The 27,793-nt window shown below is 41.0% G+C and overlaps 1 protein-coding gene across 1 annotated transcript in view; it reads right to left on the bottom strand.

Annotated features, from left to right (window-relative positions):
* The window catches only part of LOC135947698 (uncharacterized), a 35,465-nt gene extending 10,749 nt beyond the window's left edge, over positions 1–24,716 (bottom strand). Inside the window, exon 1 of the mRNA XM_065496593.1 lies at positions 24,411–24,716. The gene's annotated coding sequence lies outside the window, so the exon portion shown is untranslated. The remainder of the gene's footprint in view (positions 1–24,410) is intronic.
* Positions 24,717–27,793: the final 3,077 nt, after the last annotated feature.

The following is a 27,793-nucleotide window of genomic DNA, read 5'->3' as shown; positions in this document are numbered from 1 at the left end:
GTTTTCGGCTGCCAAAGGGGAGAAGGACATTGATCCCGTCCTTGCTCTCCATCTACGTCTTGAGGGTGCGGGAAGAAGTGTGTTACTCTCTTGTAAAGAGGTCTCTCCTTTAACCAAGTTAATAGTTCCAGAGAACAAGAATGAGAGGGCGGAGGAATGATTATTTTTCTACGCACCGCTTACTCACTTAGATGACTGGCGAGAACCCGAGAATCATTCAGAGACTACTTGATTTGCGGCAAATCATGCTAACATTTGATTTAAAAGAGCATCGTGACTCTACTAATAGGGTAATTATTATGTCTGTTCTTTTGGGGAATTTGAATTTCGAGAAATGTCCAAACAAGTTATTATTATAAAAATGATGACGAGAATTCCTGTGGATGCTATAAAACAGCATCTAATTACGAACAAAACATTCTTGCAAGAGCATAGAATTTTATTACCCTGACTTAGAAGCCACGAAAAAGTTTCATAAATTCTATGAAATCAGCCAGTCTCATTGTTGATGGCGAATCCAAGTGGATAAGAATGCGGCAAGGAAATTATGAGGAAGCTGACAACTGGCTAATTGAAATGCAAAAAAGTAATGAAGTAATTAGTTGCGCGACACCTTACAAAGAAAGAACTGAACGGCCCTCGGCCGTGCACTAACGACGGCGCTAGTCAGCGAGAATAAGACGGCTCCAATGTCAGCTCCATCAATCAAACGCCGACACGGCGCGCGGTGTGCTTTAGCTCCACATTATGATAAATGAATTTATTGTTGTGGGCTTGGCACCTCCCAAGAAGCACATGCAGTTATTTATTACACGTCTAATGCGATCCAAGACAAGGCGCAGACACTGAAGAATTGTGAATATTCACGAATTAATTTCAATATTAATTTATTGTTTCAAAGAAAGTTAATTGACTATGATTTAACTCTTCGTGCAACTACACTTACTCTCGCAATATCCCTTTTAAATTAATACCTTTAGGTCAAAGTAGAGTATATGTTTAATAAATAATTAATTTTAGAGTTAAAAAAGAATGAGAGCTGAATTTTCTATTGAGCCAATGTTGACCGTAATAATTTATACTGATTTTAATCTGAATCTTTTATGTATACATTTTAGTGGCGAAACATCTTTCAGATAGATTAAGAGAATTTTGATTCAATCGATCAGGACAATCACTTAATTAAAAATATGAAAACTTTAGAATAAAAAGCATCGAGTGGTTCAAAAATAGGAGTTGAAAATCCTAGAGACAGGAATCTTGGGAAATAGGACAAAAAGAGTTTTTAAAGCATATTTTCGAACTTATCTAAATTCACAGTCTATTTATATAAGATCCCGACCGACAAAGCCATAAGCTCGGGCTTTCACCAACTGATAAGCGGTCTCTGTTATATTTGTCTGGCAATTTTCTAGGAACTGCAGTTAGTAAATTATCGTTTTATTGAGAGCAACAGGTTGTTGTTCATTTGGCACCGTTTGTGGCGAGCATGACGAGAGCATGAGGCATTCCATGAAGTTGCTTTTATCGCGCTTGTTTTCCACCAGCAGCATCAGCTGGCGGAATGAATGAATGAATGAAGGAGAGAGCTCGGGGCTGATTAGCTGCCCATATATATATTTATTTATGATGCTGCCGCTGCTGATGCATGAGGCCACGTGAGCGAATGCACCAGCACACGCCTGCAGCAGCTATGCGTGCATCGAAACGGATATCCGCGTGTGAGTGATTCAAAGCTGCGCACTATGCAAATCGGTGTAAAATGCGCACTTTGAACGTTACACCACACTGACGGCTTGAAGGGGTGCATGATGCACACTCACGAATCTGTTCTATCGTGCCAATTAGACGGATGAAAGCAGTTGATGCAGTCGTGGCTAAAATTACTGCTGAAACTACGATTGAAACCGAGAGCTAGAAATTTTATGAGTATTGAGAAGAAATGTTGGTTCAACTTTTATATGAGCTTAGGTTCGGAATTGGGAATGAAATTAAAAATTTCCTCCAGGACTTAACAAGCAAAGTTGGCTCATCATTTTTCACCATCTCCAAAATAAATAAAAAAAAATAAAAAAGATATGTCTATAAAGTGATTATACAGAATATAGATGTCTGGCAAACTTAACTCGTATTATGTCAAGGATTAAAAATGATCAAAGTTGTCTAGATTGTCTTGTAACGTCGTCATCATTTTTTATGTAGAACTTATGACTTAATTTTTATCTTCAGAATAAAAAGGTGTATGTCTTATTTCAGAACAAGACAATACCGTAACGGTAGCAATATCATAATATGTTGTGAAACAAATAGAGATTTTGCAGTTGTAAATATCCTATTAAAAATGTCTTGTCACAACAATTTAAGCCCCTCTGTCAACAAACAAGTCTCTATTATATTTCCACCTGGGCTGCCGAAATCCAAGATAAATTATAATTTTAACGGTTCAATTCACGATGTGTGCTCTGCTCACAAACGCCATTTATCATATATTCGGTGTATTTTGAATGATCCAGAGGGCCAATTACAATTTGCCAAAAGCTCGGCGGCCTTCAGGTCTAATTGATGGCATGCTGCATCGCTTATTTCAAAAGCGATATAATTTATTTCGTGCGGAGCAGAATTTGAGCGGATCCAAGAGAGCAAAACTTCACAGGGCGTGGCGGAATTGAAGACCGCGCGCAAGACGGTTAAAAGCTGCGGCGCCAGAGCAAATCTGTTCCATCGGCATTCTTGGCATTATTGCTTGATCGTTAACCGGTCTGGCGGAAATTCGCAACGCTAGAGTAATTATACAGGAACATTCCTACTTCCATCTCAGTATGAGTGATTTAATTAATCGCCTTCAAAAGTTAAAAAATGCTTCTTGAAGCTTGGATTTCAGAGCAAAATTTACTGTACGAACCTCATCACTTCATGCTCCAAAGCATCACACTTGAAAATTTCCATAATCATAAACACTCTAACCAATGGTAAGCGAGAAAATACAAAGAGATAGTAAGAACAAAAGTGGTTAAACTCCTAACAACGCCAAGTTTTGCAAACAGACTATCTCGTGCGACTCATTGTCAGTGTGCTCCCAGCCGCTTTTATTTTCACTTTCTTTCGCCAGATTATTCAGTTCTGTCTTGGCAGAAGAAAGAGGGCGCCGTCGCCGCCAGACAATGAGGGATGCGACAGCGGCAAAAAAGAGGTCACCCAGCTAATAAAGCGGTCTCTTCTTCTCGTCCACCGCCGCCGACTACGGCTTTGGCAACATTTGTCCCTCAATTAATGCTACCCAAATAAATTCGAATTGTCTTTTGGTGGCACATGTGTGAACCTTCGTTCACCACCAGAACAGTAATTTTACCACCACCGAAAACAAGTCTGTTGATTAAATAATTTAATTCCTGTTCATAAACTGACTAAGCCACAACATTAGGCACAGCAAAAGTGGCATAAAAGAGTCTTGTGGTCCATTATTGGGTCATTATAAGAAACCAATTTGACGGTGTAATTTTAGACTAATTGGTTTTCAAACAACAAAATTTAAAAAGTTACCTGAACTAGGAAAGCCTGTGTCGCATACAAATATACGAAATTTACTCACAATTCACGGTTTGCTTGTTTCGACGTTGTTTTTGTTTGCTTTTCAAGATGGAGTTTACTGTTTATTTAGAATTTAATGGAACTCTCTTGTGGACCTTTCGTGAATACTGTCAAAAATAGCACCGTCTACAAAGCAAATTTGTGTCAAGGGAATAGCAGAGCATTACAGCTTGAAGAAGAATGATACTGCCAAGTACATAAAAATGCATCTTGCTATTGCTTGAACTGGACCTTGAGAATTGATTTGGAGCCAAAATTTACCTTGTAATTTTGTATTTTGGAATTTGGCAGCTAAGTTTGTAGCATTTTTCGCTTCATTCTGCTGTTCGCCTGTGTTGGAGCCAGTTGTGTTTATCATGAAAGAGGCATAAGTGAACATTATTTGTATGATTTTATAATTTATAACGTTGCAAGATTTTTGTATTTGATTAGTTTCTTAATGTTGTATCCATGAAATAGGGCTCTACTGTGAAGCAGAAACTTGTAAGAGAAAGATTAAAAAGGAGGGAGTTTTTGAGCAGCGAGGAAGAAGTCCGTTTTAATTAAAATATGGAAGTGTGTGACAGTTAAAATAGTATGAACTCCGTTCATTCTGGACTTATTTCGATACAAGGGGTTAACGGGTCACTGATTCGTCATCCACAGTTTGATAGAGAAGAAATCACTTCAGAAATTTTTCGAAATTGTAATTTATACTGCAGTTTGGTCCAATTTGATTGTTGCATGAGTGTCTGTTGTAAAATTAAAAAACAGCTCATTCGACAGCTGAACAAGATCAATTATGAATTTTCATTTTACTTGAAGCTTCTTGTTGCTATATCGTGGTGAATTCACGGTTTCAGTAAAAGGGTTTTTAAAAAGCTGAAAGGTTGATCGATGGCATAAATTAATAATTCTCTCTGGCACTTTCAGCGAAGAAGCCACTCTAAAGGGCTCGACAAAATCACAGCAAATTTTTCAGAGCGATCAATGCCAAAAGCTCGCAATCAGCGTTGCGAAACGAAGTGTCAACATCAATCAGTCAGGTGCGTGCCAAAGTCACCACTTAAGGGATTGCTAGAAGCGTGAAACACTACTTCTGCAGCAAAAACCAACACGTCTTCAATGTAAATTCGTCGGACAAAAATAGCTTTTCGCATTATGGAAATTGACTTTCGGCCATCTGACGACAAAGTGTAAATTCGAACCGACAAGGCCAATATTTGCACAGGCTGCCGAGCCGTCGCATTTCTTTATTTGCACCCGTTGTGTGGAACAAAGTAATGAAAAACGTGCCGATTTACACATTTCACGTTTTACCCGCAGAAATCAATCATTACTTCAGATATTAATTGAGAATTGTTGGTTTCTGTCGAGCGAACTGAGTGAGTTTTATTTTGGTACCTGACCTTGAAACATTTACTCCGATCTTGAGGTGATGACATAAATGTGCGCAAGGTGTGTGTACATACTCTGGATCAGAGTATTGCTCCGTGGCGAGTCAGGGCGGGGCATTGGAAGGGAAGCAAAGCAACAAGTGCTGAAAGCAGTCTGGGCTCCAAGGTCGCGTCAAGGACGATCAATCGCGCGGCGATCGTTTACCGGTTAGCCGAATCGGCCGTGCAAAGTGGCTCGCTAATGAAATCTCCTCATCGCGGCTGGTAATTAAGTGTGTGGCGCGCACACACACCAGCTGCGAGTCGCCAGGCTTGTCAGTCAGTCAGACGCTCGCTCGTTTGTCGGTTCTGTGTGGCGAAACGTAAAATAAATGACCTAGCTCAACGGCGAGCGTTTCATGCACCGCGACGCGCACAATTGGAATGCATTCGTCATTCCCTCTAGATGCTTTTCGAGCTGCAATCCGTGCTTGAACGCCGTTCGCGTCAGGCAGAAATAGAAATTGGTAAAATTGGATCGGAAGGAATGAAAACTTTTGCTACCTCTTCGTTTAGGAATTGGCCACATTGCACAGGAAAAGAGAAGGAGTGTTTGTAACTAAATGGCTTGAAATAGAAAATTCACACAGAGGATTTTGTTGAATTAACTTTTCGTAGGTTGGTTTAAATAACCTAGCACGTAATGATTTTTCAGCTTTCATAACGTTATTTGCACTGAATTATCGGCAGACGGGAACAGCAAGTGCTAAAAGAAAGGTTAGTAGTCACGTCAGAGACTTTTCGCAGACTCGATTGCGTCGTCAGAGCGGCACATTAGCACATGAATCAGCTAATAGATATGCAACCGGCGGAGCACTCCAGACAGGCGCGTCGTGCGGGTTGCGTAATCCAAAGATGGAATCTGAAATTTTGATGACGCGCGACGAGTATCGCGTGCCGTCCTCTGCTTAAGGCTTTTATTGAGAAGACGACCTTCATTCGTGATTTACGCCCAGCATTATTGACAAAATCCTCTTTCGCACATTCCGGCTCAAAGTTTTCGCCCGGGGCAGATAGATGCATGTGACTGGACGCACGCAACGCAGGGCGAAGAAAGGGTGGGGAACGACGTAATGAAGAGAGCGTCTTTCGTTCAGCGACAGTAGTCCTCTGAGCGGCAAAAAATAGAGGTGTACCGAGCGTTTCATTACGCACAAATAGCTCTGCAGCTTACTTCGCCGTCGCTCGCGTCGCGATCGATATTTTCACCGCTGTGAAATCCGCCCGCCGCTCTATTTCGGCCGTGGCGAGCCTTCAAAGACAATGGTGGTGTGAAAGAAGAAGTTAAGATTTGGTTCGAGAAAATCTACTTCGAGCGCCAATAAACCCCGTTTTTATGTTCTCGTTCAGGCACATTCTGCTGGTTTTATTTCCGTGCCATTGAACTTAGGTTATTGTCAGCTCTTAAATCTAGCTTGTTCAGCTTAAATAGTTTATAGCTAGAGCTGTAACAATGAGCTGGAAAAAAAGAATAATAATTAATGAGTGCAGGGCGCCACGATAAGGCGTGATTTATTCTAATACCAAAGGTCAACTGCTTCACAACGCGTTTGCAATTCGCAGCGCGTGAGAAGCTGGTAACAAACACGGCCTTCGCCGAGGAAGCATCACGCTTCCGTGAAAATCAGCACGAGCAGGCTGTGGGAAGGCAAGCGCAGATTGTGCGCAATTTGGATGAAAGTCTTCTTATTAGAGACTAAAGAAAGCAAGGTTGCCACGGCTTGATATAAAAGGCACGCGAGTGGGTTTCAGCCACGAACAACTAGTTTTAGAGAAATTGCCTTGAATTAAAATTTGAAGCACAGGTAAAACCGGTTTATTTTATGAATTATTAATAAAAAATCTACGCTTTCATTAATTAATGGCTTTGCATACAGTTTTCAAAATAATGCAAATAATTGCCAATCACAAAGTTTCCCTCTAATTACATCTGAAGATAAATGGCTCAAGTGACGTGAAGAACCGGATATTGTTTTTTAAAATTTGTCTGGTTTTTACTTCCTGCAACTGACGAACTAGTGACAAAAAATGAAACATTTTTGGGAGTAAAAATTAAGAAAGCGGTGCCACTTTTTTCGTTGTTACGCTATATTTTAATTTCTCTGTCCGTCAACGAGACTCTGAGCGAGTCAAAAGGTGAAAAGCAACTTTTGCCCTTGGAGCATTTAAAACGGCGAGGCGCCGTTGAAGGTGCGTCTTTTTATTTTGGACCGTAACGCGTGACTCCGAGTCTTACTCACTTCAAACAGTGCGTCACAAGAAAAACGACATTGCAAGAACGGTATAATAATAGTTAAACTGTTGGACAGAAGTAATGAACAGCTAGAAGAAAAGACCCGACTCTTAAGCAGCTATATTTTAGTCTGGTAAGATGTAAAGTTCAATCGAAAATTCAATTACAAGTTAAAAAGTATCCAAAGGTAAGTTTCATAATGGTTTGAAATGCACGTATTTTATGTTTTAAAAACTAACCGAAAATTTCACACTGACAATGAGAGCAAGTATTTTTATTGCGGTGGCATTAAACGCTTAGGCCACAGGTTTGAAAAATGAGACGCAGTTGTCTCAACTAATGAGAATGTTTTTATCCTGAAGGCAGATATTTTCTCTGGCACACGCTTGCATGTGCTGGTGAAAGGGTTTCGTTATCTGCGGCCGGCCAAAATGTGTCGGTAGCGCCGGATGAGTATTATAATTAGCGCACTTCAATGTTGCAGCAGAGAGGTGAGAAATGGCTCAACTGATCTCATTGAGCTAATTACTTGAATCCTAAAGTACCACATGCAATTAATTTATATTATTCCTGCGGAAGCGTGACTGAAACGAGTGAAATGGCTAATGTGATCATGAGTACAAAACTCTTATTTGTTTGCTTTACGACGGTAAGGAATGCTCGCGCACGTTTTGTTTTTGATGTTTTATTATGTGTGAGTGCAATTATGGTGTACGATTACTCACCGCATTTGAACAGCAATGAGCGTAAAAATCCCTCTCAGCACTCACAAGTTTAGTGCACTTCAGTTGAAATGAGCCAGAAGTGTACGGGCTAAACTAACTATTAGCGCAGCTGGGTTTTGACGTAGACTTCTTAATCAGAAGGAAATTACAACGGTGTGCATACAAAAAACAAAATTGAAGAATCTAACGTGGTAGTCTTTCATTACATGTATAGCAGCTAATTCAGTTCATTTTGAACGTGAAATGGGTACAAATTTTCACACCGTGTACTTCTGGTTTCGAAACAAAGAAAGGGGACATTTGCTTGACACTCCCTAACCACTGCGCGTGTGTATTTCGCAGTTAAAACTCGTAGTTGACGTTCGGCACATGCTTGAATGAAATTCAACACCGCGCATTTCTTTCAAGAATTCTAATTAAATCCCGCCAGCCAGAAGGTGCGAGGGGGCGAACGAAATTCGGACTAAATTTTTGAGAAACTCGCTTATTAATATTCTCAGTGAGCCTCCATTTGCGAGCATTCGTGCAAGTGGTGACGTCACGTGACGTCTCATTGCAAACATAATTTAGTAGGAACGAGTTCTGCCCGACATAATATGAAATGATGCATTTTGCAAGATTGTTGCAACTTCAAAGAGGCCCGTCGACCAATCGAGAGGCAGATTGGAGTCATGCGAGTGTAGGCTGTCGGGATTACTGTCATAAAACAACTTCGTAAATTCGTTGGACAAGACATTTACGTTCAATCCGACGTCCTTGTTGTGAAAATTGAACTTTCAAAGAGGTTCTCTTAAAACGGACCATTTTATTAAGTTTGGTGGACTGCTTGTCACTTACAAAAATCCCGGAACTCAGAATATGAGTTTATTCAAGTTTAAAGAAAAATTTTATACGTGTAATTTGATATGTGCGGGCGAATTTGATTTTTCATCTTCCAACTGCTATACATTTGACGCCTAACAATTTAAAATTGGCTTACATTAATCACACAAAAAATACTCATTTGCAAGGACATCATTTTGTGAATTTAATCAGCTAAATGATTTATAGTTTTGCAGCTCAACAGACTTGAAGAGAGCAGCCTTGTTCCGCAAAACGGAGGGGCGTGGGGCCGGCGTGTGTATTAGTCGCCGTCAACCTCCAAAACAAAGATGAAAGCCCATCAGCAACAGCAGCAGCAGGGGAAGATGCGCGAAAAAATACGAGGGTCAAAACAAGCGCAGAGACTATTTTCCGCCCACTCGACGACATTGCTCGACTTTGACTCACGCCGGGACCGATTTATTTTCTGCAGTCGCCGCCAAAGTAGGCGCGCGGTCGGAATTAAAAAGCTTTGTTTTTATTTTGGTTCGGCACCTGTTATTGCGCGAATCTCCGCGACTTTTTGCCCTGCCAACGTTCGAAATCGCGCGTGTGTGGCGTCGATTTAAATAAAATTGCGGATGACGCCCGCCGCGCCGCGCACTTTGCCCACACTGGCGGAGTGCCCTCGATTTCATGCGCTTGGAATCGGAAAGAGAGGGCGTGCGAAGCGACAAAACCTGCCTGTTTACTCTCATTTAAATATTTCCTGCTGAACAGCAGCACCCGAGCGTCGTGGCCGTAATTAAGCAGGGCCCCTGGCCGGGCCTCCGCCGACGACTCGATACGCCCCCCCGTTCTGCCCGCATTTTTATCAACTCCGTGCTAATTTGTCAGAATGATATTTTGCTGGACGCTTATCGCTTCCGCTTCAGCTCGACCCCGGCTTCTTAAATACGTTCAAATTAGTAAAAATATTTCAAACTTTTTATTTAGAACTGGAAATTGATTTTTTATGAAACTACGCGACAAAAGCCACTAAAATTTTAAATAAAATGTTGATACCTTTCAGGTTGTTGCAATAATAATAGGAATTTTCAACTAAAAATAAAAGGGAAAACGCACCCAAGAAATGGAATTTTTGTGCTACGGAACTGTTCAAGGAGATATCTGTGTTTACAAATGTTCAATGACCCTTGACCTCGTTGAAAAAATTAAAGGAAACCATTTGGTTGGACTCTCAATTTAATATTTTTACAGGAATCTATGGCACGTGTAGAATAACCCGTTTGCCAGGCAGGGAACTCTTTACAACGAACATAACTTTGATAGCCGTTTCAAAATGAGCTCGAAATTTATGAATCCTCTTCCCACATACACAGCTCCAAAGTCTGCGCGGTGGCGCTCTTGTAATAAATCACGACAAGTTGAACTTATTGGCTCTCAAGAAACATCTTGCTCGTGGTGAATTCGTCTCCATTGCATTACGCATTTATGAGCGAGGGTTGCATCATATGGAAACAATCGCATACGTGACATCTTGAAGATAAGGTGCTATTTATAGGTGAGCAAATGGTCGAGCGGACCGAAATAGCGCAATAATCACTTCAAATAAAGTGGCAACGAACCACTAGGCCATCGTGCTGACTCACCAGACGGGCATTTTGCTCAACTTTGTCTATTTCGAAGTCGGAAAGGTCAGAGGCTTGTTAACGCGCGGCTGCTTTGATCGACTGATTGACACCGATCGACGACAGCAGCAGAGGTGTGAAAAGGAAAACGCATGCACTTTCGCAAAGCAGCCGCGTGTCTCAGTTGCACACTCGTAAAATTAGTTTAGTGTCAGATTTCTGTTGACAGAGCGCGTGTTTATGAAATTTATTCGGTTAATGCACAGTGGATATCCGTGTATTGCTCGCACGGGGTCAGCTGGGGTGTAACAAGAGAGTGATCTCGTGTTGGGCACGACGAAGAAAAAAATACCGATATGCACGCCTTTGATATGCAGCCTGCAGCCGACAAAATTAAACGGCCGGCCTTTGTCGGGGTTGTTGAACTGGAGTTGGGGCCAATTTTGCCTTCCAAGCGTGGCATTATTTTGATTCGTTCACCAAAAATAAAGCAACGACTTGAGAGAGAGAAGGAGTGCATCAGGTGCGCTCTGCTGGCGGCGCACAAATTAAAATAACTCCACTCAGCTACCGGCTACCGTCCGTCTCTTTTATAAAAACACGCGCACATATGATTTACTCACTGCCGCTTTTCTGACGTAAAATCGTCTGCCTTATAATGGAAAAAATATACACTTGCCACGTACCGTAATTGACAATAAATCATCTAGAAGAGAAGATTCATCGCATACGGGTTACTTTTAATATGCACAGGCCGTTCGTCGGCGTTATTATTATTTAAATAGGTTACTACGTCGTGCCACTCGCGGTTGGCGTTTCGTTTAATAATATTAGCCGAGCTGCATCACCGCCGTGCAACGTGCTATTGCTTTCTACATGTGCGCACAAGTTGCAAGTCAGTGGAAAAGAACCTTTCTATCCAGGGTTTGTGAAAGCATTCTATTGTAATGTGACAAAGGACAAACTCTTGATCGCCGAGTAGAAAATAACACGGGTTAATACCATAGCTTCAAAAATATCGGTGATGGGGTGTATTTGCACATTTGAACCGTGCCAATTTTCAATTAAGAACTAAACTAATGTTTATTAACCGCTTTGAATACTTTTCGCATGGTGTTAAGCCCCAACAAACCTTAAGCATTTTATCTTTGTTCCATGACAAATTCATTGATGATGCATAACTAAGCAAAATTAAAGAAAGTTAGAAAATAATTTGCAACTGAAATATTTTTTAAATTAAAAATCGAGTTATGTAATTCACTCTTCCCGCCACTAAATATGTCCCATTAATTATCTTAGAAGCAGGTTGACGTCACATTTAAATTTACGGACCCTTCCGGTTGAAATACGACCAATCTCACACCTCATTAGATGAACTCATGCGCACACATTTTTATCAAATCGATCAAAATTAGGTCAGCGGAGCTCACCTGCTAATTAATTGGCTCCCTTGGCAGAGGGGTACAAGTTCTCGCACTAAATGAGAGCAGGGTCGCTTTGCGCCCCAATTCGCGTATCCGCTTTATGTAAATTGGGCGGCGCTAAAGTTCGTTCGCATGCAGATTACGCGCGTGCCATTCCGAGGGCTTGTTTAGCTTTATTGGCCGAGGGCGGGCGGGCATCCGACTTGGGAAATTTCCTTTCGTTCCGAGCAGCAACTCACACGGGAGAAGGGAGCGAAAGGAGTGATATTATTCCTTCCGCTGCTGTGTATCACGGTTTGCTTTTTATTGTGCTTTCCGAAAGCGTGCCGGCGTAACAGGGACAAAAATGAGGTGCAGAATGGAAGAGAGAATTATTTGGTTTGGATTGCCCTGGTTGCGGCACTCTCTAGCATTTTTTTTAGAAAGAAAAATCATATTCTGGTTATCCTTGAGACTTAACTATCTAAATCAGCAAAAAAAACCTTGTGGGATATTAGAATTTCTCAGTTTTTATTTATTTTATTTTTTACGATTCGTGCATTTTAATATACAAATGGAAGCTCGCCATTCTCTCTAAATCTGACCTGCGTTGCGAAAGAAATAGAACACGACAAAGTTGCACATGTCAGCATTTAAAACTTGCGCGCGTAGTTAACTGGGTGCGGGCGTCGTTTTCGCCACTTTTAACGCCCGTCGTTTACGAGTTTGATCAAAAGTCGCACGCTGGCCGAGCATAACATCCTGGAAAAGCCCCAAGAAAATTGTCAGCGGCAGTAATTTTGTCGAGCGCGGCGGCGTCCCGACGAGGCGTTCTCAGCCAGATAAATTATTCGAAAAATAAACGTGAACGGGCCCATAAATTGCGATTGCGAGGGGACTGCCCACCACCAGAGTGTTTGTCACACGTTGAATAAAAAGAGCAAGCGGCCAGCAGGCCAAATGCAGCGTGACAGCTGCTAATAATTATTACTGGCTTAAATATTAATGAGCGAGAAAGAGAGAGAGCAAGAGCGGATGCTGCGCTTGTTGTCGCGACTTTTGACACATCTCCGCCTGTTGCCATGCGCTTTTGCTGATATAAAAATCCGACCGCGCCGCCAAATGCAAAACAAGATTTTCGCCGGCATGGGTCGAGATAAAGAACCAGAATATAACCGAAGCCAAGCTTATATATGCCTATTTCCTTTATTCGCTCGCCGCCGCTTTTATATTCGCTTGTGTCTGGTTGGCTCTCGCACGTGTAGCCTAGACGCTCGCTTTTGTTTGTTTGTGAAATTTGTTTTGCTTGCGTGAGAGCACTTTTCGCTGCTCGCCGTTTCGCGAGCAGATAAGGATATTGTAAATTTAAAAGCTTTCTCGCGGTTTCGGCCAATTTTCAGCCTAGGGGCGTTCAATTCACTGCTCGCCACTTGCGCCCAACAAGTAAATATCTTTACCGTGAGAAATTCCAGGGTTTTCGTTGCAACATCGGCTATTATGCAACACAAAAAAGTCGAGGTTGGATGAATGTTGAATCTCCAACTCTCACCTCGCTTCGCCGTTCTGCCCCATGAATCACTCATTAAGCACAATTTACGGCAAAATGCCATCACGAGCATGCTGGGAATTTCATTTGTACCCACGGCGACCAGCAACACAATTAGCGGGGCGCAGCCACTTATTTAGTTGATACCAAAAAATGGCCGGTTGCGCTAGTGTTAATCAAATTTTCCCTCTCGTGCGAACACACCGTTAAATTCCGGCATAAAAGACTGTCTCACCACCACCACTGCAATTTATATCAATTAATTCAAGCCTCCGGCCGGCGTTGCGGGCACTCACTCTAAACTAAGGTTGCCAACCCTGACCACTCTTGGTGATTCCATGAAAATGCTAAAATTTCTAAATTTCAAAGGTATTTCAAACCTTTATAAAGTAACAGATACGTATAGATTAATTATTAAGTTATTATTGAGTTCGTGGAGGAAAGTCTTTGCGGTCTTTTTAATTTTCTGCTTATTCTAAATCGAATCAGAAGTCCTGCATACTTTTTCGTCAAAGTCCCTTGAATTCGTTCCAAGAATAACACGAAATTAAAATGAGATCTGCTGGCAACCGTATTAAGTTTTCATCAGGTAAAGCTAGCATGCTCCCGCTGATTTATTGCCCAAAAGGCTTTCGTGTCGCCGAATTTGCGTGCCCTGGCGAGATACCGGGCAAGACGGTGGTATCAGCACTGGCACAGCCAGCCAAGACGCGTTTAATAACGCTTTGCTTCGGCATTTCGGTGCGCTTATCGGCCAATGTGCAGCTTGTTTATTAAGAGAAAAGCAGCGCCGCCACCGCTGCTGGTACTGTAAAAAGTGCCATTCTCGTCTCGCTGTCATTGTCGACTGCTCTACATTCGCCGCCTCCGCGCGACCAAGACTATAATGTCTTATCTGCGTTGCCAACACAGTAACCATTTATACATGCATGCTAAGTGAAAAACGAGCAGTCTTGAAAAAAAAACACCGATGGTTCACTCGCAAGTGCTGTGGAATTTTTGAATGAATTTCAGCGGTCGCCTGTAGGTTATCTTGTCTCAATTTCAGCGTGATTTGCAAATTCGAGGCAAGCGACGTCACTCATGGTCCGTGAAGTCACCGAAACATGTGATGCGCCGCCTGGAAACAGGCTTCATTTATTGAACTTTGATATAACGAGCGCGTTGGCAGCGGCCGAAATGCTTTGGCCAGCGTTTAATCGGCCGCTGTGAGGCTGATTTTCGGTCCTGTGTGTGACACACGCGGCGGTAAATCTTTCTGCTGACGCCGCTCCCATCTAAAGAGGTGGCACGCAAAAACAAAACGAGACTGGCTAGAAACTCGCGGACCTTGGAATTCTGCAATTTGGATTTTCCTTTGGTGTTTTCAAACAAGGACCCTCCGCTGGGTTAGCAAGTTATTTATTGCGTTAGCCACCACTTTTAAATCATGTAGTGACATAGTTGCAGGGTTTAACGTTAATTGTGTTTGTGACTGACCAAAAAGCACTTAGACCTTTACGGCATGTACACCGAATTCATCAGTGGAGGGGCGGCGAAAATGGTGTGCTACACGAACTTTTGAAAAACGAGGAGACCCTGTATGGCAACACAGGTGTTACCCGGCTCCTGTAACGTCAGCTGCTGTTTCGCCGGGCGATTTTTAACCCACTCTCTTTTGAAGGAAATGGCCATTTGCACAACTCGACAAGAGACATAGATTTTGCATGGAAATCACTCAAAAGCTGACTAACGCGAATTAATCATGTTGAATAAGTTCCAATTTCCACCCTCATTAAATCGATTTGCGGCCATTTACGTCCGTTCTTCTTCATAAACTATTGGCTGACGAGTAATTATAATAATTGAAATGGGCGGTCGGTAGTGGAGAGAAAAACAAACAGCCATTAGAAGCGAACGAACGGGGCAATAACTGACGTGCTCGACGGAAAAACAGCTTCACGGCGATTTTCCACTCGGTTAAGTGCGAGAATAACTTGCTGTTATTGTTGCGTGCGGCGTTTGAAACGAGATGGATAGCTCATTTTGAGAGTGTGATATGAAATGATACGCGCCGGAGGAGGTTAATTTATTCCCCAACCGAACTTGCGCGAGTGGGCGAAAAGAGACGTTGAAAAACGGCGGCAGCATATATTATTCCACGGGTCTCTAAAATTAAACGTTATCGTCTGCGAACCTCAAGTATCAACAAACTATGTTACTCTTGTTTAAACACTCTAATCTTTTCTAAATTTCCTTGGTCACCGATTTCTTTTCAGATTCGTAAATCTTTTTCCTAAAAATTAGTTATTTCCTAAAACCATTGCCCTAAACTATTTTGAGGTAATTTTTTCTTGCATTTTTTTTTATCAAAATAGCAATAATTATCTTGTTAAAAGAGGCACCATAACCCCTTAAATTTTTTCAAGAAGTTATATTTAGATTTTAATAAACTCAGAAACAGTTATATAACTTGTTTGGACAAAATTCTCGTCTCTGCATTGCTCGTTTGCTTCTGACCTTAACATCGTCCAATTGGGAAGCCAGTTTGCCGCAAAAGGCCGACATCCGACGCGTGCTGCAACGTTTCTCGCACAAATGTAGACGTTTGCTATATAAAGAAATCAAGACTACTTTCCCATAATACCGAGCTCAATCAACGTATATCAAAGCGATTGTTCACGCAGAATTGAACGATGATTCGATTACTAGATCGGACAAATTAGTCACTAATTAACCTCAGAGGGTTTAATTAAGCAGACACGCAGATACAAGGATCCACTTACGCTCCGCCAAAATGTCACATGCACGCAACGCAAAACATGCAAACGGGAGAAAAAGCAACGGCGCTGGCTATTTATATCTTTCTGCCGAATATCGACGGGAGGGGATTGGAAATAATGCTGCCAGGCAGGCGGTGAATGAGCACCGCCACCAAGATCGAGAGAGAGAGACACCGTGTAGAGTTCCTCTCTCATTTGGAAAACACTACATAGCGTTTAATTTGAGATGGAACTCCTTTCTTCTTCACAAAATGAGCACGTGTGCGTTTCAGATTCCTCTTTCCGTAAATTAAGATTGGTTTGTGACTCGTCTCCATCTCATTCCCAAGGCCGTCTTTTGTCCTACATAGTGGATTAAATTTCTGTTGTCATTGGATTTTTTTTTTTTTGCTTTTTGTCTGTAAAGAAGCCAAGAGCAATAAATGTAATAAATGAAGCTCCGAGTTTTCACGGATTATACTGTCTGTTACCTATATTACGCATTTTCTTTAAAACTGCGCAGCACTTTTTGCCCTCAAACCAAAAAATCAGTTAATAGAACAGTTCAATGCAGGACTAAAAGCATTATATAACTCAGGCAAGAAATTGTTTGTATACACGCGTTCTGACGTCTAATGGAAAATAACAAACAACAATAATTTAAACCTTTCATACTACACTCTACATAATTTAATCCACTTTGTCAGCTTTTCTTTCACAACTTACAATATACGCACTTATTTTTTATCACTAAGTTGCGGTTCACGCACAAGATAAGTAAAATACAAAGTTGGATTTGACCAGATCAGACTCAAACCCAATAATAAAACATTCAGCCTTCACAATATTTTACCCCGCTAGCCACTTCCGGATCAAAATAAATCAACCTTTTTTTTGTTAAATGCCCCCAAAATCGTGCGACTTTGACTAACACAAAAGCAGCAGCGAGCATAACCACGTCACAGTATAAAATCACAACTGCATGCGAAGAACGCTGACAGCCAGACGATAACGACAAAAAAATGAGCGTATGGTGTTTTCATAATGATAAAAAAACAGTTCTGCAGATTTTTCAAGGTAAATTGTATTTGCAGAGCCAAAAATTTGAACGTCAACTGCGTTTGAATGCGGAAAGACCAAGCCCGGTCAAATTATTTAGGAGGGCGAGGAAAATTATGTATAGCGGTTTGCTCCTCTCCGCTATTGGAGGTACAATTAGACGTAGTTTTGCGCTTCAAAGTTTCTTTTTATATTGCTTCCCTTGGGCGCCTACAAAGCGAGAGGCGCTTGGATGAAAAAACGAATGGCTGGCTGTACACACGCCACAAGAAACGGTTACGAAATAAATTGCGCAGTTTGCCAGAAGTGCGGATTCATGCGGAACTCTACGTACTAATTTTTTATTCGTTTTTATGTTGAAAATTATCCAAATCTGAGGTGGAAATTTCAACAGTCTTAAACTTCAGGAAATTGAAAGAAAAATCTTAAAATATATAAAATTTCCATTTTTTAAAATTTTGTAGGATTGTTTATTTGCGTCAGGTTGGCAGCCCAATTAGTTTTCTTCTATTTACCAAGCAAAAATGATTGACTGTAGTGTTTTATACCCTACCGACAGAAAGGTGGTAGGAGGCCGCACAATCCAATTAAAATTTTTTTATTATTATATAATTGTTTATGAGCCAGCAGGGCTTAAGATATTAGTGGTGTGTCGTGTATCCCTTGTTTGAGTGAATCTAATACAGTAATGTCTCTGGTTCTCTTACCATCGATTAAAATCCGATTTGGAGTGAAAGCAGAGTGTTCATTCTCAGAGCACCAGATAAAAATAAAACGAGCTGAGCAGAGGAGAACACGATATTGCAGGTCATTGTCTTCTTCGCTGCACTACTCAGCAAACACAGATATTAACGAATAAATACACAGAAAGAGAGGGAGAGAGTGCGGATGCACTTTAAAAGTCTTTAACCCTTTCATCAGCACCTCGGGTGATAAATCTTAATAACTTTATGGCGCTTGTGCATATGCTTGATGTAACTCAGCCACCTTTTGATTCAGCACTTTTTTTATCTCTGCTAGTTGCAAAACTTTCAGTCAAGAAAAAGCTAATTGGTTAATAAATAAAAATACACAATAACAAAAATTCATGGAAATCACTGGATCAAAGCGAACGTCATGAGAATGTCATTCCACATGATGATCGTCATCAGCATAAAAAAGAGCGCATCTTCTCAGTCAACGAGTTTTTCCTTATTGAATGGACTCGTCGCATTTTTGCACGATTCCACGCAGTCAACAATGGAACTCGCGCAGGGCGTCGCCGCACTTTTCAAAATTAAGCATGCACTCGGCAGTCCATTCATTAAATTGCATTGGTACAGTACTTGACAAGCTACTTGCCTGGTGAGCATGGAAATGCAAGGAATATAGTCTTGGTACGTTTATTTATATACGCAGCGAGCGACCACGTGCGAGCGAGCAAAATGAGTATGTTAGACACAAGCATAATAATAAGCACTGCCCGTGCAGCACGCCCACTGAAGACAGGAGAAAAGAAAAATAAATTGCGCTGACTATAGCAAGGAATTTCCATGCGCATACGTAATAGCTAATTGTTTTCCCACACACTGCGTCTGTAGACGCTCATTTCCATAATCAGTCGGCTCGTCCTGCTGTGTTATTGTACAAAGTGTGGATGAGATGTCAACAAAGCCTCTTTGTATGGACTTGAAATCACTTTGGCTCACTGTTAGCTGGCAAGTTATGAAACACACCTAAAATTGTACCTTTTGGATTTTTAAATAAATGAGACTTCAATGCCACGGATAATTTCTTGCAGCGTTTTTGTGACATTTTAAGGTTTATATTTATAGAGCTACATTTAGTGCTATTTAGTGGTAAAGCATTGCAAAAAATTCTTAACATGTAATATAAAAAAACTTCTTAAGTGGCTTTATCTAAGTGACCAGAAGGCGGAATTGCAGCTCTTTCGTGGGGACTTGAGTGAAGTATTGAGATGTAAACAAACAATTCTGCCAATTCATCTCATAATATTCCCTGGGGCTCCAGTGGCCGCGGTCGCACATCAAGCTGCTTTGTTTACCTGCTAGAAAGGGCGTGTGTCAAGCATTAGCGCGTTCTCGTGGAATCAGGAGCAAAAAATGCAGAAGCGTAGCGCCGCTTCGGGGAATCGACATGTTATTTTCACCCGAGGAGCAAACTGCGTATTTATCTGCCAGCAGTCGACCTACAGACATTGTGTGTTTTGTTTCTTATATGTACTCTCGTCAGCTTAATGGTTACACATTCGTCGTCGGATGCTAGCCACTTTCATTCACGAGAAAATAAGAATGCGGCCAACCGACTGACATGAGAAACAAATTTAATGCATCGTTACACAAGAGTGGGCGTTAGGGTTCAAATTTATGGCTTTCTCTGAAACCCGTTTTGTCGCTTATGTTAAAAGCCCACCATGCACCTCATGCAAGGAGTTCAAGAAGATTTTGTTCTTCACGCTGATCCAAAGGGAAAGCAAAATATGCAGTTTTTATAAGCGGAGAAACAATTTGAATTGTATGATTGAAGGTCACACTCGAGGGTTCTTTCAAGGAAGAAAAGAAACACGTGTGACAAATTTGGTAAAAAAAACTGTGTCTACAGTATCTCATGTGAAAACTGTAGCTTTTAGTATAATATATTGAACATCGCGCAGCATGCACAAGAAATCAATCACTCCTTCGACTGGGAAAATAAAATAGAGAGAATTTCCTAAAAAGACTTGCAACATAATATAATAGCTATTCAAAGCTTTGAGAATGCCATAAGACACCCCAGCGTCCAGCTCAGTGATTGACGAGGGATGTTATTAAATACTTGTTTCAAAAAGATTCCTTTTATGTCTATTGTTGTTTGTGCACGTCGAAAGGCAAATTTTTCCTTTACCTACCAACAAAGCGAGTTTGAGCCATGAAATAGGGCTGCAGTTAGCAGCTGAAACTAGCAGGCATAAAAAATTAGACAATGCGAGGAAGAATTTTTATTCTCTAAAATAGGTTCTTTTTTAAAGCATGCACACGAGATATTTGACTGCATTTCATGAAAAATGAATAATCAAGATTCACTTGAATTATCTGCGAGCATTTTTCCCTCTCGAAAATAATATATAACATTTGCACAAACCCTTACATATCAAGCACTTTGCATAATTTTTATAATTGTTTGTCAAGGGGTAGCTTAAAATTTGGTAAATGCTTCAAGCATTGAAAGCAGACCTGTTGCTTCTAGTTGAAAACATTTTATGGTTCAACAGGAAACGCAGCCAGGGTGGAAAACAAGCGAACGGGTGAAGTACTTCTCCTTTGAGTGAGTTCAAACACCTCTGTCACTCACAAAGAGACAATATTTCCCGCAGAGCAGTCAGGATAATATACAGGGAAGTCAGGGAAAGAGCTAAAAGGCTCGTAAATCAGAGAGCGCCACTCTGCGGGGGTTGGGGAATAAACGATGCTCAGCGGTGGCAGGAAGCAAAGAGCAACAGCTTTCCGTTCCTTGCCTTGCACTACAGCATCACAGGCGAAAACTCGAGCAGCCGCACCTTTTGTAAGCGCCACACCTGCTTTTTAATGGCAAAGCATTCAAAAAAGCACAAAAGAGCCGACGAGGGGAGAAGTGACGCGACGTCCGATGCACTTGGACCTCGTCCGACATTGTAAAACATTAGATTTATTGCCGGAGATAAATCTTCATAATTTGCGGGGGTGTAATTTCGCGAGCAAGATTTTTAAGGGGAGGTAAGGAATGCAACCCCCGGCAGTGGATTGCTGTCTGGATGTGATTCGTGCGTGAAAATCGGTCAGGGAGTGTGCTATTGAAAATCAACAATAAAAGTGTTTTTCTTCTCCCAGTAGCTTGGCTATTTCCCTCGATTTCAGCCAGGTATAGCCCAGAGTTGCCGGTGGCAGTTCGTTGGTAAACAGGAGCAATTTTATCTATTTGCGTGATCTACCGGCAAGATGAATTTATCAAAGTGGCAAACAACTTTGGAGCAACTTTGAAACTGCATTTTGGGAGCTCGGATCTTTATTGAAATTGCTTCCCATGAATTTACCCAAATCAATCGGAAACATAGGCGAATTTGACGAAAAGTATAACGTTTTTTCCTATTTTTCGCACCCCTATTGTCTAGCGGCACCCACGTTGTTCCGCAGCCGTCCAGATCCAGACAGAAAAAGCAAGTCCCCTAATTCAGCGTACTAGGCTAGACTAGACACCCCTATTGTATCCCAAACGGAGCAGACGCGTTGCGAGGGGAGGAGGCGCGGCGATTTTGCCCGCGTGCACAAACACGCACATTTCATTCCTTCTCTCTGCTCTCTGCAGCATCCACCAAAACAAATCCTCCCCATCTGCTGCGGCGCGCCAAAATGATCCATTTCAATCCGTCCGAGCACAAAAATGGCTTGTTGCTTTTGTTGGGGGCTATTTTCGTGTCCCTTGCTCACGGAGATCAAGCAACCTGATTGAACGTCGAATTATGTTTTGTTATTTCACCTGTCCAGCTGGTTAGGGGCTCAAAATAGCTTCATATTAGGTGCGTAAAATAATTACGGTTTTTATTATATGCTGTTGATGTTCTGCGTCGTAGAATTATACTTATTATGTGTTGTACTTGTCGAACTTTTAAAGACGCCGTCATATTTGATAAGTAGCAGAATGAATGACGCGTGAATAAATCATGCTCAGTCTCAGTAGCGCAACAAAGGAAATATTAGCACGAGTAAAGCATGACTTGCAAATTCCAGGATGCAAAAAAGCAACATTCGTCGTGCGTTAGGGCTTCTTCATTTCCACTGCTCATCCTGAATTCCACTCCGTTGCTCAACAATCAAACCAAGTGAGCCAATCCAAGAGGAAAATTACCTAGAAATTTTCCAGCGGACAAATCAAGCAAAACAGCCAATTTTCTTTTAAGTAAATACAACCAAGCGCGTGCCTGATTTGCTCCCCAAGAAACATTCGCCTCCAATCTCCGTTCTTCCACTTGCACAGACTTTTCAAAAGTTTTACATAAGTTACATAACGTTGCAGTGTATTTTGTTCAGTGCGGCGGGAAATGACGAGAAATGCACCATGACACTTTGCCAGAGGCGCCTATTGATTTTCCAGCGGCCGCTGGAGTTTATATATATTATTGCACCGCACGATGCAGAGACGCTCTTTACATAGCAGTCGACGCTGTGTACAGGAAGGGCAAAAAATAATAATACCTATCCTGCTGCAACAACAACAATAAAGAGCCTGGTGCACCTCTATCTCTAGGATGCACGGGGAAGGCTGGCTTGAGAGGGAGTCGTATAATGGAGCACGTCAAATGAACGCACTCCAAAAAGACATTATTGCGTGTCGCTTATATAAGACAGTAATAATCATTTTACATGTGGTTATATTATTCATACATTTTGGTTTAAAAGGGCAGGCCACTTGTGCCTCAAAATTTAGAAACTACTGTAAAATTTTAATTAAAGTCTCTTGTAAAAACATAAAAGAAAGTTTCAACAATTAAAAATAATATGTTACACAAGGAAGATACAATTTCTAAAAAGTTCAAAATTTCTATTTGCTCAAATGAAAATTCCTTATTTGCTGACAGACACATGTTTACGAGACACACTTGTCACGGTTTTATTTGTAAAAAATTTACCTATATCACTCCTGCGCGAGAAAGGACAAATTAAAAAAAAACAATGGAAAAAATTGGAATTCAATGTTTCCAAACTTTTCAAATCTCAACTTTTGAAGCCGTGAGTCGCGACTATAACGGAGAAGGTTGTCCTCGACGAAGGGGGGTCAATTCGGATTAACTTAAACATATTATATAGTGCACGCGACAGGCGAGAAACTGCGAACGCATGTTTGTGCAATAATTTTACGTCGCACTGATTGTGAGCCGTTCGCATACATTGAATGCAAGGTCTACTCTACACGGAGTCATTGTTGAGCAAGGTAATGGCTGCGCGGAATTCGCGGTTGAAAGTGCACGCTCGCGGGGGAGCTCCTAGAAATGTGCAGCAAACTAAAGTGGGGTAAAAGACTTTGCAGCGCAGGGTGAATAGGAATAAGGCTTTTTCTCCGGCTTCTTAACGTGCCAATAACAACAACAGGCACTGAGCGAGTGGCAGATTACTGCGTACTTTGCTATTCTTATACGTGTGGATGCGCCGCCACGCGAAAGTCAACTGCTACCACACTATATTGTTGTTGCTATTAATTTAATTAGACTTCGCACCTTGCGATTTCTCTGCTACACTGAGACACAGTGAGAGCTATATTCTACAGATTAGATATTTCTATAATTGTGTGCATTGTTGAGAAAGGTAAGATCGCTCTTTTTGACAGCTGCCAACTGATAATCAAAAGGCGTTATCTCAATTACTTAACGATTAAATTGCATTCAACTTGGCGACGGCGCCAGCTAAGCTGCGACATAAAATTTGCAGCTTCGAGATAAATTTACAGTTCAATAGCACCATTTTTCGCTCTTCTCTTTCTTTCAAATTTGCAACAAACAAAATTTTCTCATTTTGAGCCATGAATGAAACTGGGCTCCTTTTTCAATTCATTTGTATTTTGTAGGGAGTATAGTGTATGAATTCGCCTTAAATTTATATCGAGAGAATTTCGAGTGACTCGAGCGGTGGTTTGAAATACGCAAAAACCAGTCGGGCCAGCCCAACAGCCCCCACTTGCGAGTGAGACAGCCAGCCAACGACCAAAGCACGTGACTCACAATCGGTACAACAACATAAATATATACATATACAGCAGTCAACGCGTTTATATGAAACTCAATGCAGATATAAACAGAGGCACTTGAATTATTCCTCTTAAGAGACTTTCATTTTATTTTTTAGCGAGAAATGGGCCTAATTTTAATTGTGAAATCGAATTTTTACTTCAAATAAAAATAGTTTTTGTTTCAAATTTTAACTGGGATTGAACGTTTGTCCGTTTAGACAATTTCAGTGAATAAACAAACAAGAGAAAACTACACGTTAAGTAGTAACAAGAAAACAAAACAAAATTTCTTGGAAGAAAGTTTAAATTTTTTATCTTTTGAGTCAATAATATGGTATTTTTTATAAAGAAGAGACCGAAAACTTCACACAACAAACATGTCAATAAATTAACGTTTCTTTTATTTCAATCCAACTTTCACTAATGCGCCTCTTTCCAATTCAAATTCAACACCTTGATTGAGAATAATATTCATAAATGTAAGCCTGAAAATAAAAATCACTGCCTGCCAGCCGAAGTTGTTTCCAACTCACCGAAAAGTCAAGACCGCAGTTGAAGCTAAGCTCCAGCCGTTCTCGAACTTGAGGATTCGGGGCCTCGGAGCAGAGATCGCTGGGCACAACTCATGGTCACTGACAAGTCAATTGGACAAGGTAGCAGTCTGCAGGGCGCGTGTCACTCACTGCAGGTGAAAAATTTGGCCTGATGGTCGCGAGCGACCATAAACACAAAGTCGCGCAATCGAGCAGCTACGCCCGACGCCGCTTCTGCCGCGGCACACACTCCCTGCCAGCACTGCTCCGCTCTAAGAACCAACTGGCGAAGGCGAACTGGCGTTTCTGGCGCACAAAACATTCCCACCCGAGTGCGTCGCAGTGGAGTTGATGAACGGACCGACGAGGAGAAACAACTACTCCCCTCCCTCGACACAGTTGTTGTGGCGCTTGCCTCCTTTTGCCGCACCGCGCCTTTGCCGTGGCCGCCGCCGTCTTCTCTTCTTTTCAACTCTAACCTGTCCAGTTTCTCCGTTTTGCCTATTTTTTTATATCATCAACAGATTCTGTGGTGCAGGGTTGCTTCACTAAACAACGGACAAATAATAATTGCCACCCAGATATTATTGTCGAACAGAATAAAAAAAAATAGAAACAAAGCCAAACGTTGATCCAATTATGCAATTTTTAATAAAAGAATAGCGAGAAATAAAAAAAAGTTTAGTTTTAGTCAAAGTGGGTTTAATTTTGTGAAAAATAAACATTTGAGTTTGGAGCTATCGTCACATCCCACTATTGAACTAAAAGGTAGTTTATTTTGCTTTAAAAATTCGGCACTTCTTATCATTGGTAAAACTGTATTTATTTTTTAAAAAGCATTTTTTCGCATGAAAATTCTCATTTTTTCGCATGAAAATGAACGTATACAATGACGTGGTGCAGGCTCAGAAGAAACTTGTGCTGATTCCGAGCCTTTCTCCCACCTGGTTTGCATATAATTATCACTTCCGCGTTCAAGTGGCAGATGATCAGCGCGGTCGTATTCAAGGGATCTCAGCGCGTTTTTGCGGATTCGCTATTGCTAAATATAGGAAGACAGCAAATTTATGTTGAAACTCGAGTATGTAAATGATTTATTTTTCACAGACGAGGTTCATTTCATGACTGTCGCTTGTATTTTACCGTAAAAGGCAATTTGCGCTTGCATGTATACTCATCAGTGCGGGCGTTCTTAACAAGGTGCTAATTAGCTCTACTTTGCTACAATATAGGAACGCTGAAACCTCGTTAGAAACAAATGTAAGCTTTACGAAAATATAAACAACAAAACCGGAACGATTTATTTTGAAGAGGGTGACTTTGAAAACCAACAAGAGCGTCTGGAATAATTAAGCAACAAACACAACAGAATAAAATATATTTGTGTGTTCTATAAAGCCGCAAGATTTAAGGCGGTGGTTGGCGCGACTAATTTAGTTGAATTTTTTGCCAGGTGGCGGCGGCTGGCCATTTTCACCGGCGGCTGGAGCGGCTGACAATATTTTTTACGTGAAATTTGGTGGTGTTAACGACCTGAAGGACCGGAAGACACTTTTTCTCCTGCAATTTTTTTTATTTTTGACCCTTTTTCACCGGCAACTGGCGTGGCTGGCGCAGTTTAGCCAGATTCACGGCGGCTGCCTATACGTGACCCAAAATTTGCCGGCTGGCGCGGCGCGGCAGGGCTGAGGGCTTTTGTTTGCCTCTTTATTTTTCGAATATCGTAATCTTCTTGTTCCCAATAAAACATACCGGCAAATAGGATGAGAAAAGCAAGCAGTAGAATAAAACAAAAAATACAACCTAAAAAACGTCCTCCACGTGAAACACAACATCAAGTTATTAATGTCTGATCTTTTGAAACAAAACTCACCGCATGATGGAAATCATCCACTTCAGTGAGCACGAGCCCCCTTCGAGAGCCCATGTTCGGCGAAAGCAGGCGAGCATATGCAACTAGTGACTCTATGGAAACGTGAAAACGCTGGCTTTGCTGCCGGCACTGGTTCTTATACCGTCATCACTCATCACCTGTCCGCCAAAATACCATTACGTGCGAACAATTGCATTTGGCGAGCAATTTCGAATAGCAAAATAGAAAGGGTGATACGTTGCGTTGTTCTAAAATAATCCAAAACGTTACGAGATATCAATTATATGAACGAAAATTAAAATTGAGAATAAAGTGACCGTATTTCGCACTCTGTTTAAATCTATGATGCTATTTTAGCAATAGATACAATTTTCGCAAATTATTATGTACAATAAATAGGCTAGTTAAATTGATTGAGTTATACACCAATACGACACTCAATACTTTTTTGCTATGTTATATAACATTATCTGCGCAGCCCATTCTTCCCTATTACGTAATTTATGTGATACAGTCGTGTTTTAAAGATGTATGTAACGTAGGCAGCAGTTAAATATTTAGAAAAAAATAAAATCAATTTTGCCAAAAATGAATATATTGCAATTTGAATTAGAATGAATAAATTAAAAAATTAAATTGGAATAAAACAGACAAGGCAACATTTTTTAGTATCTGATAAGATCAGTCATAAAACCAGCAATATTAGTTAAATAGTTACTTATAAATCTGTGAAGTTTATTTTACATAATGACCAAAATTTTACTGTAGTATTTTTTACTTGAATAAATAAGTTAAATGAAAATTTAAAGAATTAAAAATCTTTTGGCACCTTTGAACACCAAGGGGCTTATACGGAAATGAGTAATTAGAAATATTCTTACACCTTGCATTGGGAGCGAGCTTTAACTAAATTAATTATAAATTTTATTTCCATTTTAAAAACAGCCCAATTGAAGAGAGAAAATTATTGACGCACTATGATTATCGAGGGAGGCTTGATCGCACAATTCTTCATTTGAGTGGCTGATCAAGAAAGCGTCATTCGCGAGAAACACTGTCTTTTATTGCGTATGTAGATGCTATGTGAACAAAGTGACGCAAATATAAAACTTCCGTAATTTGACGCCGACTTTCCTCCATCCAATTTGTAAGATGCAAAGTTTAAAACAACAAAATATCGACTCTGACAAGAAATGCGTCACTGTATATGACTCTTTATTATGAGTGCGTGTTCGGATAAAGAAGATAAAATGTTTTATTGAATGCACACAAGGCGAGGGGGTCAACCCCATCGTTAGGTTAGATGAACCCTCGCCTTATCACAAGACCCCGGCTCCAGTTTAGATCTTGCACCACACCAACCAATCACAATAAAATTTCCAACTGCTATTTCAATTCACTTATCAGTCGCACGATATATCCGATTTTTTTTTAACCTCTGCTCAGCTCATCCCGTGGGCTATGAGCTCACCGGGTCCCAAATAACACCGCTTAGCGAATTAAATGGGGC

Source organism: Cloeon dipterum, chromosome 1 (genome assembly GCF_949628265.1).
Source record: "Cloeon dipterum chromosome 1, ieCloDipt1.1, whole genome shotgun sequence".
Classification (NCBI taxonomy): domain Eukaryota; kingdom Metazoa; phylum Arthropoda; class Insecta; order Ephemeroptera; family Baetidae; genus Cloeon; species Cloeon dipterum.
Note: the sequence above shows the minus strand (reverse complement) of the source record. Positions and strands in the feature narration are given on the sequence as shown.